Genomic DNA, 15400 nt, shown 5'->3' with positions numbered 1-15400 from the left:
AAGCGAGCTCTGTTCATGGAAGCTCAAAACATGGGAAAAAGATAAGTTGTGTGCAGATACACTAGCTCTTTTGATAGAAAGTTACCTGCTGCCCATTGAAGAATGCAATTTCAGTGCCAACCTGGTCGCCTAATGTACTACTTCCAACAGCAAAAAGTTCTTGATATTTGGCAAGTTATGAAACTACAATACATGCAAATTATGCAACTCTACTTTGCCACAATCATCGGTTTCTATAATCCCGCGCATTAATTTGCAATTGACAAGTTCAATATTTTCTATCTTTGAAAGTTCTCTCACCACTGAAAGAGGAAATAGAACTTCCATCTTGTCACAACTTTCAACTCGTAGTACTTTTAATGCACTAAAGGACTTCGAGGTGATATTCTTTTTGGATATCTTCTCCAAGTTGATGAGATTCTTAAGAATTAACGACTCCAACATCTTGAACTTTGTGTGGGATGGCAATTGGAGGATGTAATGGATGGAGGGACTATTCTTGACCTGTAATTGCTTTAATTCTAGAAAATCCTTTTGAGATAACGCACAGATACTTTGCTCAATTTCGCTCAACCCGTCCAAAAACAAATCATCACTTTTGCCTAAGATACTTTGTATGCATCATTTCCTAAGAATATCGCTTAATGGATCCAACTTGAGGTTTAATGTGCTCGATCCTTTTTCACTTGGCCAGCGATGCACATTACCTATATTAATATTGAACTTGGAAAATTTCTCAACATTTAGGTCCTCTAGGAGTGCACTTGGATCGGGAATGGAGACATGTAGAGTGCAAAGATTCTTTAGGTGATTCAACTCAATCAGACTGGCATTAGTTGGTTGAGTTTGCTCCATGGGATTCCATTGATTAAAGCTATTCTTCATATACAACTCCTCCAATTTGATCAATCTTCCAAGCACACCCGGTTCAATCATCTGAAGATGTGAACAATAGTTCAAGTCCAACAACCTCAACTCTGTTAGCTGCCCAATTTCTTTTGGCAATTGCTGAATTTCAGAGTCCACAATGCTAAGAATTTGTAATCCTTTTAGCTTGCCAAGAATGGCCACATCCTCTAGCGAACAGTACTTAAGACATAGAGTATGTAAGTTCTCTAAGAATTGAAATGGCTTTGGCGAATGAACGAGACGTATGCTAGTAAGAGTTAAGACCATGAGTTTCTCCATAGAGTTGAAATATGAATCTAGAACCTCAAAAGATTCATCGTTGGTGAAAAGAAAAAATATGCGTAATTCGGGGCAATCTAATTCTTTAGGAAACTCCTTCATGTCAATGTGTGGAAAGCATACCACTCTACAACTTTTAAGCTTGTCTTTCAACAACTTTGTTATCGACTTATTTTTATCTTTCAACACGAGAAAAGGGTGATCTTTTGATGCAACAGAGGCAACAAACTCACAAACCAAGTCATGTATCTTGAAACCATCCACATCTTCACTATCTAACAAAAGGGAGGAGACTTGAAGAGTTCGAATCTGTGAGCTCAACCTATCCCTAGCGTCTTCCATGCTGCTAACTTCTTCAAATAACCCCAAACCGACGCCGTACCTCACCAAATTTTCAAGAGAAGGCGTGGAGATACCATAAACAACACAAAGTTGTAATAATGACTTCTCATCCTCTTCTAATCTATCATTACTCCATTTCAACATCTGATTTATCAAGTCATTGATTTTGTTATTTTTAAACTTCTCGATTTTTTTTCAAAGTGTCCTTCCATTCAAATAAACCGACGTCTTTAAAACGCTTTGCCACTGCGATGATTAAGAAAGGCACACCTGCACATTTGTCGAGTGCTACTTCCACCCAAGGTTTGAACTTATCATCATGAGCTTTGTCTCCAACTATCCTCTCAAACAATCTTTTTGCCTCTTCCTCCTTCAGCCCACCAAGGTGGAAGTCCTTGTCACAGCCCATATCCCTTCCTAAAACATCGCGATCTCTCGACGTCAACAACAACTTGCATCCCATGACTTTGTTGTTAGGTTCACAAGGAATGCCGACTGATTTCAAGTCGAGCCCCTTCCAAAGGTTGTCTAGTATTATGAGGCCGTCTTTTTGTTCCTCTCCTCGACTTTCAACCTCCCCTGAAGGAGTTCCGCTCGCACGCTGACATACTCTTCATTCTTTAGGTCACTTAAGCCCAACTTGTGTGCAATCTCTTCTTGAATCCTCTTGATGTCTTGATGTTCGGACACGTCAGCGTGAGCAACCAGATCGAAGGACTTCTCTTCCCTTATTATTTTTTCGGTATCCGCCAAAAGGGTGGACTTGCCGACCCCACCCATCCCGTAAATCCCGACCACGCTATTGCCGTTATCAGCAAGAGCGTCCATGATGTTCTGTATCATCAAAGCTCTGGATTCAAAGACGCCACCGTCCCTAAGCTTCATCGACGTTGACACAAAGAAGCAGAACCTGTTGCAGTGGTCGACTGAACAACATCTTTGCCTTCTCTCCTGGCCGGATTCGAGGCAGCGACACTCCCCAAAGCAGGATCGATGAAGGAGATGTCCAGTCCGTTGAATCTGTTGCATTTTTGAGCGAGTTGATTAATGACCTCGATATTGGCCTCAGCCTTCCTGCTGAACTGGTAAAGAGATCTGGGGTCAGGAAGAGTCCCGTAGCAGCAAGTCTTGGTCGCCTTTTCGAACTCGTCCAACAGCTCTCGCGCCTCCTCCAAGGCCTTGCCAGCATTTGCCTCCCACGCCGTGAAGACATCGTTGAATTTCCGAACATTGCTTCTAGCCTGTTCCGCAAGAACCTCGACCCTCTGAACCTCGTTCTTCAGATTCTGGACTTCTCCCCGAAGACAGTTGGCGAATCTCTTGGAGAAGATCACGTATCCGAATCCACGTTCGATGGGAACAATTACATAGCGCTTCAAGACATCCCATCCAATATACCAACGACAGAATCTGCCGACAATTTTCTTTGATTTTTTTTTTTCCGAGAAAGAAAGAGCGAGAAAAAAGAGACGGAGAGGGAGAATAATGAAAAGGAGCAGCAGAAACTAAAGCGAAGGAAGAAGAGAAGATGGATATAAACTATGAAGCTCGTTAACCTAACCTTAGTTTAGGCCTTAACTAAACACCAGTCAATTCTTTGGACATAGAAATGGCTAATTTTCTACGTTCCTTTAGTGGACCAATTACCATCACCACTCCCATCCTTTCCCCTACCACTGATGAGTCGTCCATCCTTTCATCATTTGCCACTGCAAATGGTCCTTTCATCCTTTTCCAACACTAACGTATTTGTTCTAATGCATCCTTTCATCTTTTCTTTCATCATTAATTGGACAGACACTTATTGGTATTAGTCCTAAACCCGCTCCTTGCGCAGGTCAATGAAATCATATCTAAAATATAGGAGTAACATTATAATTAAGCAAGTTGTTAGATTAGAATGTCAATTGCAATTGTTACATTGGACGTAACTTCAATTAAAATTGTTAGATCAAAACTTGTAAGTAAATTATACTTTTTTCATTCTTTATTAAGATTATTTTGTTGATTACTGCTACTCTTAACACGACAAAAACAATATGGGAAACATTTCAAGTCACTACAATATTGTTACGTGGTCTCTTATTCCAATTGGAGTTTCCCCATTCTCTTTAGTATTAATACACTAAAAAACCCCAAAACTGGTATACATGTGACAAATTTACCCCAAAATTATTTTTTTGACCATAAAAATCCCAAACTAGTATACCCGTGACAAATTTACCCCGACTGACCATAAAAAAATCATAAACTGGTACATTTGTCATAAATGTACCTCAAACTAATTTATTCAATCACAAAAAACCCCAAGCTGGTAAATTTGTGATAAATATACCATCCACTAAATTGGATTAATACCACAAAAAAATCACAAAAAATTGTAAACTATGACAAACAAAGCGTAAAATCCCAAATTGATATACTGTTACGTGTTATTTAACTTAATAATTTGATAGTAAAATTTAACGAAAATTAACAAAATGTAAATTTGTCACAAGTGTATCAGTTTGTGGTAAATTTGTCAAAAGTATACAAATTTGGGGTTTTTGGTGATAAAAAAAATAGTTTTAAGTAAATTTATCACAAATGTACCAATTTGAGGTTTTTCAGGTTATTAACCATTCTCTTTATACTTGGGTCTGTTTTGAGTTTTTTTCTTCAAACATTTATTTTCCAAATATTGCAAAATTTCAAAAATACACAATTATTGACAAGGAAAGTTACAGACTTCAACATGACAGGTCCCTCTTCTAGAAGTGGATGGATTTTCTACATTTTACTATTCCTTTGCTGGACCGATCACCATCACTTATGTCTATCTCCACGTCATTTCTTCCACCACTACTGGACAAAGATCGAAGTGTACGTAAATGTATGGCCACTGACCGGTGCCCTCACTTGTCTTCCTTCTTTCCTTTTACCTCTGAGAAACCTTGTTTTCCCACTTCATCCCTCCCGAGGAAATGATCAATTAAGCAAAAGAGTTGTCACTTATTAAGCTAAAACTGAAAGCTCCATTGATGAGGCCCAAATGAACAAGCTTTCGCTTCACCTCAAATTACCCTTGTCGTGCTAGGATATGAGATGTCCTATCAAGGGTTTAAGGGGAATGGTCTCGATGATTTGCCAATCCAAATATAATATGTTGACTAACAATTTTTGATAATGTTCTCTTATTGACGAATTAGATTTGGGTTGACTTAGACCCTTATATCTAATTAATATTTATCATAAATTGAAAATAAATCTTAAACTATCATGTACTATCTTTCCTGTATCAATTGAGAGAAAGCCACTCAAAGCGTCCCTTTAAGTGAAAAAACAAAAAAAAACTCAGGCTATTTAATTTCTATGCCAACCATAATTATTAGATTAGACTGCGAAATTGCTCCTAAATCAGTATTCTATTATGACTATTTGAAAATGTCATGACAAATTTCTAAAGAAAAAAATGTTATGACTAATTAAAGTCATAAGGAACGTTTTCCTTGTAATTAAGTTCTTAAGGATAATTTGCATAAAACAAGGTGCATATAAAAAATTTATAATGTAAAGTTAGAATCATCCTAAATAAAAGCAATTCTTTTATAAGGGCACGGACATGATAACCAGTTTATCTAAAAGCCCATAAGTTATCTTGCAAGATTCATGAACAGTTTAAGTTCATGTCTTTTATTATAAGGAATAAGTATATTTTGATAATATGGTGGGCCTCAACCTTGACGTCAGCTGTGAGGTAAGGGTGGCGACCGAATTGGAGGTCACTACAGATTGCGGGCCAGTGTAAAGATGGATGAGGGATTGATGTTAAAGAGAGTAATTGTATTTGGCATTCGGTGTCATTATAGAATCATAAAATTGTGCCAATCCTAAAGTTAAATAATTATCATAAAATTGTCATATGATGATATGGTAGGCATTTTGTTAATTTCTCCTTGTTCTTGCTCTTTTAAAAACTACTTCTTGATATGAATTCAATATAATTTTTCAAGTTATTCTCAACAACAACATCGATCGGAATTTTCTCTAATTGTTCTTTAGAGAAAGAAAGATTGAAACAGACCAAGAACGTTGAAAGAAGAAGAAGGCGAAGAGATAGGTACAAAGAAGGATGAAGGGTAGCATTAAAACGTAGCAACTTATTGCTGGAAAAGCTGATAATTAGTCTTAGTGGTTGCATGCTACAGAGGGCTTGCTAGACCTATCAATAAATCTCTCATGATTCCTTGCATATTTTGCTACTAAAGATCTCGAGAAAAGGATAGCACGTGTTATAATAATTGTGCGGTACTAATTTAAATGTCACAAATATTTCAAAGCGTTCATTCAAAATATTATGTCATGTTAGATTTTTGACATTTAAATTAAAAATTCTAAAAATTTATGATACTTAAGTGATTGATTAAAAGTCATGACTATTGAATGAACATTTTAAAACGTAAACACCAATTAATGGACATATAAATGAATGATTTTGTAGCAAAGACTCAAACCACAAGGAAAAAAGAGGAGATGGGCATAGACCATGGAGCTCGTTAACCTAGCTATAGTTAGGCCTTAACTAAACACTGGTCAATCTTTTGAGCATAGAAATGTATGATTTTCTACATCATTGTTCCTTTAGGTCCTGTTTGGTAATGTTTTTGTTACTGAGAATAGAATTATTCCATAAAGTAGATTTAGAACTGTGACAGTCTGATTTTTCGCTTCTGTTTTCAATTGAATAATTCGGGCTTTTCGTCGACGTGCCTATAGCGCTATTCTCTGAGCTGATCACTCATGAGATAACTTGACTAATCGGGAAAGTTATTAAAGAATTTTGGTGCAACAGACTTGAAAATTCGACCAGAATCGACTCGCGACCGTGTTAGTCTACAAGGATCAGTTCGGCACAATGGTCGAAAATCTATCGAAATCGGAAATAGGTCGATTCGATAGAAATAAAATTAGGCTTGGGTGATTCCAACTAATTACAAATTTCTCGTCGATCGGCACTAAACCGATTTTTATGTTGTTTTGGTACCCTGTGCTCGTAATTGAAACCTCGAGATTTTTCACGACAATTGAGAGTTGCCAATGCGTCGAAAATATATATCGTGGCTCGGGAATAATCGACCACGGGTCAGTGCACCAAAAGTTCCCAAAAACTAACCGATAGTTTAAGTTGTGCTAGAAATCACATTTTGACTGAAATTAACCGAGGAAATGATGTCGATTACAGAAATTAAGAATTGTCACGTGTCACAATTCATCCCAAGGAAATTGTTGCGTCTTCTCAAAATTTATGGATGATGGGATTTGTTCACGAAATATGCAAGATCAGCAAATTAGAAGAGCAAGGGAATTGCCACATTTTAAGTAGGATTTTAAGACCTCTAATGTGAAGCAATTTAAGAGGTATTATAATTGGTTACTAAGGGACTTGACCCTATTGAATTAGATGTTAGATTGGTAATTAAATAAAGAAGAGAAGTCTTCTCAAAGAAAAAGAAATTCGTAGGAATTCCTCTCTCCTACAACCTCACCTCAATTTCCTTGGTATTTAATGGAAATTGACTTGGAAAAGATAGGGGGACCACTTGATAAGGAAAGGAACTCATTCTCCATGGGAAAAGGCTATGAGAATCACTTCAAAATTCGGATTCAGCAGTTTACGTAGATTTCCAACCTTTTCTTTCATCTCCTCTAGAAGAAACAATGTTGGAAACTTGGTGGGGCCTATGAGGGTGATGGGTGGCCAAAGTTTCCATGGAAAATTAGGTAAAAGGCTGAAGGAAACTTCAATGAAACTTCCCATCAATTTACACTCTCCTTCCTCACCCTTTTTCTTACGCATAGAAGTCTGTTTGCTGTAAGTCTACCTGCTGTATTTTACACGGCAGTTTCCATCTTTCCCTTTCTTCCTCTATTTTATTCTTTTCCTTTGTCTCTTTCAACGTACAAACCGTTGCTTTCTCTTTCCTTGAACGTTAAACTTTCATTTCTGCTCCCTCTTGAACGACCAAACTCCATACTTAGTTTCCTCTACCGAAAAATTTATAAGTTTGTGTGTTGCCGTTGCCATCATACCACTTCACAATCTTCTGCAGCTTCGGCTCAACACCATCACCAAGACGATCAAGGCTGGTCTCTGTGTTGCTGTTCAACCACCAACGAGAGCCGCCGTTAGCTGTGTTTAGGTGAGTTGTCTTCTAAATCTGACTAGGGGTTGAGTACCTCTATTAGGAATTTGTACAAGTTAAAAATATGTAGATGGCGTTATATATGGATAGATGTTGGTTAGGGACGTTATGATAGACATAGAAAAGCTTAGATAAGGCTTAGAGAGCAAAACAAAAGTCGTGGTGGAAGATTCGGACTAGAACAGTAGTAGATTACTGAAACAGTTTCTAGAACGTGTATGTTTTGCTAATTTTGTAGACAACTTTGTGTTGCGATTTTGAAAGGATTTTGTTCTGAAGAAACGTTGTGAAAATCTTAAATAAAAACATATATTTTTCTATTAATTTTTAGAAATTAAAAAGATGACGATTTTAATGACGTCATCCTCGGAACAAATCGGGCAGTCTTGTAATCCGTGACCTATTATGATTACGATGGCTGTTAATGACCTTTGGAGGTTGAATTTCCAATTGGTTCCTTCACGAAAGTTGTTTTTTATGACTTTTATTTTAACATACTTAAATTTCAAGTCAAACGAAGCATTTTTCGACCCAAAAACGAACTGATTTCGATGGGTTTGGCTCTCTGAACTGGACCCGATTTCTGTGCTGGATAGAAAGAATTTCTGGGCCGAATCCAGAGATATTTGGATCTCGGTGTATTCATGAAAAATGTTTTTTTTTATGTTTTCTAACAGGTGTCCAAATTTGAGAATTTTTCGAGTTCATATGAGTGGGTTTCTGACTTCGAATTTGGGAGAACGTAATTGGACAGTTTTCTGTGAATTTGGGCTAGTAAGAATGTATGGTTGTTTTGAAGTATTCTTGCTACGAAATTGCTCAATTGATGCTGTGGATGCTGTATATAATTGATTATTGAAATGTGACATTGGTCATATGCATTCACAACATGAGATTCCGCCACGAGCCTTTGAGGCCGGGCGATGCTCCTTCGGGAATGCCCCACGTCAACGGATGCCGGTCGCAGTGGAGGCTGGACCGATGCTCCTTAATTGGAATGCCGTCTAGATGTAGACGTTGCCGCGCTCAACGGTGTGAGGCGATGCCCGGTTATGCCGGAAGACTGTTATCTGAGCATTAACATCATTTGTGACATATGAGATGCCCGGTTATGCCGGAAGACTGTTATCTGAGCATTAACATCATTTGTGACATATGAGATGCCCGGTTTTGACGGAAGACTGTTATCTGTTACATTGACTATGGCCTGTATGCTTACATGGATATTCACACCTTGCATATGCTTATGTTAAAGTATTCCCGTGATGTGTGAACTTGACACTGTTAGGAATATTTTATTTGATGCTAATATGCAGGAACTTGCTGGTGTTAAAAGAGTGGTAAGAAATGTGATTAGATTGCATGCTGGATGTACCCTTCACCTAATCTGGAATTAGGAGATTTACTCGCTGAGATGTGATCTCACCCCTTAGTGGGCTAACATTTTTCAGGTCCATAAATGGAGGAAGGCTGGATCGTATACAGTTGGTCGCAGTAAAGGAGGAATAGGATTCTCGCTATCTCCTTCCAAGTGATGACGGATTTTCCGTCAAGACTGATGTAGGGTGACAGCTCACCCCGAGATATTGAGAAGTATGGTATTGTAATAGTAAACCCCAGTTTTATAAATAGAAGCTTAGTTAGTGGTTAATCGAATAGCTTCACTTTTGTATCAAATCTTGGGGGTGTTAAACTAGTCTATTTACATAGATACGATAATGTTGTAGTTGTGGTTTGTGAAAATAATATCCTACGTTTCTATCCCACTGTTTTGTTGTATGGAGATTGTTTACGTTTCCGCATGTGCAAAATAAGTGAATGGGTCGGCAACAATTCCTGGGATGTTGCAAATTTAAAATCGACCATTGAGGGATGTGCATATGCCCGGGGTTCGGGTCGTGACAAGAACAGAATCAAGAAGTAGAAAAAGTTATTTATTTGTTCCTAAGAATGACTCAAGAATCGAGTAATTTTTTGTCTTTTCTTTTTTTTTTTCTTCTTCTTCTTCTTCCTGTAGCGGGCAACAAGCTAGAGAAAGAATAAAAAGAAAAGGAAAAAATTATTAAAAAATTTAAAAAATTCTAAGAAAAAAATTAAGGATTGTACTAAACGTATTTCTACTTCGGGAATAGAAATTTTATACAGTTACTAAATGCATTTGAATGCTTAGAAATTTGTCAAGGGAATAGAATTGAAAAAAAAAAATTTAAGCCTAAATTGTGTTGACTAATATAATGGTTACTAAATGCACTCTCACCCTCACCGTCACCGATGTCCTTGTCTCCTTTCTTTCCTCCACCACTAATGGACAAACATTGATGAGTTATCCATTCTTTCCTCCTTTCCCACCGCTAATGTGGTAGTTTTGATCCATCATTTCATCCTTTCCTTCACTATCAATGGACAAACACCAATAAGGTACTAATCCTAAATCCGCTCCTTGCGCAAGTCAAGGAAATCATATTCAAAAAGGTTAATATCAAGAAAAACCCAAAATTGATAATATTTCTTTTGACCATCAACGACCCTAAATTGATAGACTTGTGATAAATTTATCAAAAACTAACTTTTTGAACCTCAAAAACTCTAAATTGGTACATTTGTGACCAAATTATTCTTTCATAGTTTCCATGAAATTGGATTAATGTCACAAAAAGTGACAAACTAGTACACATGTGATAAAAAGAGGCTAAAAACAAAACTAGTACAAATGTGATAGACATAAGGTAAAAATCTAAATTGATACACCTATCAATTGTCATATATCATTTAATAATTTGAGGGTAAAATTTAACGTAAATTAATTGAAGGTAAATTTATCACATGTGTATTAGTTTGGAGTTTTTCATTTGGGGTAAATTTATCATAAGTATATTAGTTTGGGTTTTCTTTTTCTTTTTCTTTTTTTGTCATAGAAGTAACATTATAACTAAGCAAATTATTATATTAGAATGTCAATTGTAATTGTTATATTGACGTAACTTCATATAGAACTGTTAGAGCAAAAATTCTAAGTAAATTAAACATTTTAAACTGGTTTACTTTTTGGAATAATACTACTCTTTACAGGACACAATTAATGTGGGAAACAATTGAAGTCGCCTATAACATTTTAGATCAAAAATTCTAAATAAACATTCTAAACCAGTTTACTTTTTTGAATAATGCTACTTTTTATGGGACAGCATTAATATGGAAAACAATTCGAGTCACCACTTACATTGTTTTGTGCTCTGTCATTTCAACTGGAGTTTTCCCCTTTTCTTTCAAATGCTTGGATCTATTTTGGGTATTTTATTTTTAAGATTTATTTTTTCAAATATTGCAATGATCACAAATCTATTTTAAAATTTTACAAAAATATACACTTATTGATAAATGAAGTTATGTGGCTTTTGATAATTTATAACCCTACTTTTTCTTTCACTTTTAATTTTTTTTTTAAGGATGGGAGTGTTGAAAAACAACATTTTGCAATAAACGGCTGAGTTCTATTACTAGCTATCCGATGATTTAGAAATTCAAGAATGACTCAAAAACCCAAGGAAGAAAGAGGAGATAGGGTAAGGATGGAGATCCACTTGGGAAGTTGAGTGGTAAGTAGATTGCCCCCATGTCATCACTGGCCAAAAGAAAAAAAAAATACAAAAGGGCCTCTATATGTCGGTTGCCTCCATCAAGACGAACAATATATGTCTTATAAACAACTCAGTGATAGATATAGATGACTCATAAAATGTAAGTATATATACATAATGGATGATTTTTTTTTTACATTGTACTGTTCCTTGATCAATTCCCATCACTAATGTCCAAGTCTCCACCTCCTTTCTTCCACTGCTCGTGGACAACCATCCAAATATATGAAAGATTGCTTTAATTAGGGTAAGTTGTGGGAGAGGGAGAGGGAGAGAGTAATAGAGGGTGGTTGTAAAAGCTGAGATGGATTTCTGCATTTTGCTATTCCTTTCCTCGACTAGTCCCCATTGCCGATGTCTACCTCTACGTCCTTTGGTCCATCGCTATTGGACAAACATCTAGGTATTCGCAAATGCATGAATTGACCAGGTGCTCTCACTTGTCTGGCCTCTTTCCTTTTACAATCAACAAACATTACTTCCCTACTTCACCCCTCTTGAGGCAATGATTCATTAAGCAAAAGAGTTGCCAATTATTAAGCAAAAACTGACAACTCTATTGATGAGGCCCAAATGAACAAACTTCTCTCTTCACTTCAGTTAACCCTTGTTGCATGAGGTATGTAATGTACCTTTTAGAGCTCAAAAGATGAGTGATCTTGATGATTTTCCATTATAGAGATTATATATCGATTAGCAGTTTTTGATAATGTTCTCTTTATTGACACATTAGACTTTGGCTAACTTAGATCCTTATGTCTAACTAATATTAACCATTAGTAAGTCTTGACTTTTCATGTATTATCTTTGCAGATTTGTTGAAAGAAAGCCCGTCTAGGCATCCCTTTAAGTGAAAAAAAAAAACTCAATTCACAAAATAAATTTGAAGTTATCTAATTTTTATGCCCATCATAATTATTAAATTAGAATGTGAAATAATTATCATAAAATTGCCATATTTTATTACCTCTCTATTCTTGCTCTTTCAAACATTACTTATTGATATGATTTTAATGTATTTATATCTATTATTTTCTAACAACAGATTCAATTGATAATTTCCTTTGACTTTTCTTCTGAGAAAGAGAGCAAGTCTCGCACCAAAAATGCAAAGTGGACTCAATAATGCACGCCTATGAGGCATTGTGCAAGACAAGATGCCTTACACAGCACCCACAGTGAGGCATTGAGGTGTTTCTATTCACTCAAAGTATTCATTGAGCTATCAAAACTTTCGTCCTTTCCTCTTTCAAATTGATAGACGAGCTGTTCCATTTCACGCACTTCAATAGTCTGTCCTAATGCATTCACTACAATCATATTATTGATCTTTTGAATGGACTCGATGCACTTGGATGGTCGCACCTTTTGAGGAGTATTGAACAAACACATCTTCTTCGGTGAAGACTAATAGGAACTTGATGGTACATCAATGGAGCTCGAAGGGACATGTGTTGGCATTGGCCCACAAAGTAGAGGTAGTTTGCAGACTCAACACATCATGCACGAATTAATAGGGCAACGTGTGAAATAAAAGAAACGGTTTTCATTCATTGTGTTGGAGAAATCTTCTTGGAGTATTTTGAAGCTGACAAAGCGTTTCCATCAGTCTAGTCTGAAGATTTGCAAACTCTACTATTCAAAGTCTGAAGACCTCCGGACTGCCAGACTCAAGACTCAAAGTCTATTCTCATTGACAGTTTCTAGATTGTCGAAGAAGGGTTATCTAGAACTGGGTGTTTCATTAAGGATTTGACCTTATCGACTGGAGAAGATCTCTTAGCTGAATATGTCATAATGGAATCCTTTATTTGATCATGATTGATTTAGAGATTAAGCATCCGATGATTGGTGAAGTATACTTGGAAAGTTCTACTTATGGAAACCGAGATCCTGATTATATGGGTGACCAGGATTGATGGGCTATCGACATGTTCCTTTAATAGCTCGAATGATATTCCTAATTGATTCCATCCAACGGGTAGATTGGAGGAATTCCTTTGGTAAGTGCCAACGGATATGATGGCATAAAGGAGTATAAAATGAAGACGTTCCAGTTGTTCGAGTGTGTGCGCGATAGAAAAATTCCAAAGTCTGAAGCTCTTTGTTCTTAGTCAATTCATTTACTGAGCGAAATCTTGTACACAAAAGAGAGTATATACTTTGAGAGACCTTGAGGAAGTGTGGTAGAGGTTTTACACTATGGAATCAAGGAAGAGACTTGCTGTAACATCTCTTTCGTTCATAGTGAAATCCAGCCGGTGGGCTGTCAGTGCGGAAGAGTAGACGTAGGCTTGAAATAAGCCGAACCACTATAAACCTCGTGTTCAATTTTATCTTCCCTACTCTCTGCTTTACTTTGATCATAATTCGTCCTGTTAACCAAAGAAGAACTTCCTTCTATTGTATGCTTAGTATTGTTATTATATCACGAAGAATTATTTTTACACCTATTCACCCCCCTAGGTGCTTATACTAGCAATCTCACATTGCATTTTCCAAAAAAATAGATGATGGCTCAAACTAGATTTGGAGCAAGATTTGATAATTAATAAGAAATTTAGGCATAGTAGTAATTGAATTTTTTTGCGAAAATTGTCAATAAGTCTTTGAACTCTTTTTTCTTGGTCAATTGTGCTTGTACATTGTGTATGTGTGTGTATATATATTTTAATTCTTTCAATCCCTTTTTAATACATGAGATGCAAATCATCTACTGCAGAATCCTCCTGCGTCGTGTCTCTACTGTGCCATTAGGATGATAGAAGAAAATAAACCTTGTGATGTCCCATTAAGAATTAAAGAGATCGGTGATCTCGACGACATGCGAATGTAGAGACTATATATTAATAGGAATTTTGAATAATGTTCTTCTTATTAATACCATATGTTGAAAAAAAAGTATTGACTTTTCATGTATTATCTAGTATTGACTTTTCATGTATTATCTTGACTTTTAATGTCAAGTTAAATAATTGCTTCTTCTGGGCCTAAGCAACATGCAAAGATATTCTCCAACGATAGAGCTCTATAAGACAAAATAGTACATATGAACCCCACTTTTGCATACATGGTTCAATCTTGGACTGGGAAATTATGCATTGTAGCCTTCTTGGAAATAATAACTTTAACAATGATGCCATAGAAAACGAAAGTATAGGGCAAGAGAACTAAATGCCATCATCAAATCATGTGACATAAAATGCTCATCGTTGATAGGGTCTCATATTTTTAAGTACTTGCCATTTGTAAAAGATGCGATTTAACTAAAAACTAGTCAAAAGATAGCAATAGGAGGAAAAAAAAAAACATGGCTTATAAAAGTACAAGAGACACTACCAAACTCTCATGATTATAGTTCAGACTTGGTAGAGAATAAGGTAAATATAATTCAATCCTCAACTTTTTGACAAGATGTGATGGATCTTCGGCTCCATCATCCACGATTTGTTTAAATGCCGAAGAGTTGCAATTCGATTATTTCTTAATAGATTTCTTGAATAATGCAAAGAGAATTATCTGCCCACATGCATATTTGAAAAAGCAATGTATAAATACAAAAAATCAAAATATAAACACAGACAATGAGAAAAATTAGATAATATGAAAAAACATGAGCTATTTCAACTTAAACAATTGTAAAAATAAGAAAATAGAAAAGATCATATTGAGCTTGGCAGATGAGTGAAAGATAATCCTTATTGCCATCAGAGCCAAATTTTGTAGAAACAAAATGGCTTTTTAATTGCATGAACCCTATCCTCCTAAGCCCAAATGATCTCACATTGTCTATTATGTGATCTTCACTTGAGATCCATATGATAAATTTTGAAACCCAAATATCTTCGAAACATCACTTTATCTAATTACTTTAATAGCATAGAGTTTTTCATGTGTGGAAATAGAGTTTCACAATCAAGGGACGACATCAAATTAGACGATCAAAATTGATGAGAGCAAATTATCAATTTATTTGAGATATTATGAAATCTATGAGGTTAAGATTGTGTCATGATCAATATGAAGACATACACAAGAATCTTCTATTTT

Source organism: Eucalyptus grandis, chromosome 7, assembly GCF_016545825.1.
Source record: "Eucalyptus grandis isolate ANBG69807.140 chromosome 7, ASM1654582v1, whole genome shotgun sequence".
In the NCBI taxonomy this organism is placed as follows: Eukaryota; Viridiplantae; Streptophyta; class Magnoliopsida; order Myrtales; family Myrtaceae; genus Eucalyptus; species Eucalyptus grandis.
Note: the sequence above shows the minus strand (reverse complement) of the source record.